A 1,858-nucleotide genomic window follows, 5' to 3' on the forward strand; every position below is an offset into this window, starting at 1 on the left:
GGCAGGGTATGAGGAGACCCACCAGGAATATAACCCAAGGCACATGTGCTAACATAGTTTAGCAGAAAGCCCTATTCTTTGGAGTCATTGGTACTATGTGGCCCACTAGTCAGGATGATCCTCTGGTGTGCATTTGGCACCCCCATTGTGTGTGTTCTCTTACCACTGAGAATCTTGGAGAAGGAGGAGAGTGAAACTTGGGTCCTCTGACCTCCAGCAACTTCCAAAGTACTCGACCTTGAACTCATGCTCCAGCTGCCCTCCATACGGGTCTTACTTTCTCATCCCCTGTGGGGCGGTTTTCTTTCCTAGAGTCAATGTCCGAAGAAGCTTCTCCAGTCTTTGTCATATGTGTCAAAGTTTTATTATCTCCTTTTGATCCTTTTCCTATGCCTACTCCTCTTTTCTTTTTTCGTAACACTCTCCCCAACTTGACTATCTCTGCCAATCTTTATCCATCCCTGACCCACATCAGAAAGGAAGTAGAGACACACCCACATCTATTATGATTATGCTTACATGTGATACATGCATGATGCATTGTGTGTGCCTGTGCACCACATTCCCATGAATATCGCTGGATTTTGAATGCTGTAATGTTCTTTATAGAAGCAAAAAAAGTTGCCCCAGATGCATTTTATAACTTTGTAGTTAAAGTAGCCATTAAAATAATTAAATTTGGTGTTTTATAAGGACTATCATAGTACAGTACTAGGCAATTAGTGAATATTTGTTGAATGAATGTTTGAATGGAGGAAGGCTATGAAGGAAAAATAAACGGTGGTAATAAAAGTTTAAAAACATTAGATTTTATTTTTAACACTATATACAGTGAAGAGACAGCATAAATGGATCTTACTGTATTGTAGAAAAGGATATGATTAACAGATTTACATATATTATTACCATAGTACCTTTGTTGAGAATTTCATCTGCATTATTATTATATCTATATTTGGTCTAGCAACAGTTCACTTTCAAATTATGCAAAGTGAACACGGATCAATCTTGCTTATGCACAATGTGTATGTAGACAGCACCCCTTAAACTTTCTTCAGTTCCTTATTTTTAATGAGATTTATGCATAGATTTTAAAAATGTTTTAAATAAAATAGTGAAAAATTTCAATATAAATTCTGTGATTATTCATGATCACAACTATTAATGGTACATCAAAAATGGTGACATAGGTAAGAGAAGCTGTGGGTTATTTGCCTGTCTTGCAGGCCAGGTATTGGGTTGGCCAAAAAGTTCGTTTGGGTTTTTCTGTAAGATGTTATAGAAAATCCCAAACGAACTTTTTGGCCAACCCAATATAGGATCACCACTTTCTCTCTCTTCATAAGAAAGTGTAGGACTTTCACTTCTGGTCGTGGTGGAGTAACAGGAACCACACTTACTAACCAGCCTTAAATAACCAACCAACAACTAGTGTATATATATATGTATATATATACATATATATGTATATATATATGTATATATATATAACATTTTCAAGACAGTGGACACAGCCAAAAAATGACAGTTTTCCTTAAGAGATGAAAAAAATGTGGTAGGCCCTCTAACTGCCTGCATCCTCCTTTGAGAGAGTATCCAGGCAGTGTTGCAGGGAGGGGAAAGCCAGGCAGAGCCTGGCAGACTCCCTGAGTTGAGAAGAGATAGCTGACAGTTTGGGGAGATGAAGGTGGCTAGAATTCAGAGGACTGGGCACCAGGGAGGTGAAAGCCACACAGAGGAATCCTGAGATCTGCAGAGGGCAGCCCCCAGGTATTCAGCTGAATACTGACTGGTTCGTGGATATGAGGAAATTACTCAAGGCTGGTAAAAGAACCATCTGAAAGAATTAGAGGTAACA

This window comes from Balaenoptera ricei, chromosome 15, assembly GCF_028023285.1.
Source record: "Balaenoptera ricei isolate mBalRic1 chromosome 15, mBalRic1.hap2, whole genome shotgun sequence".
Lineage (NCBI taxonomy): Eukaryota > Metazoa > Chordata > Mammalia > Artiodactyla > Balaenopteridae > Balaenoptera > Balaenoptera ricei.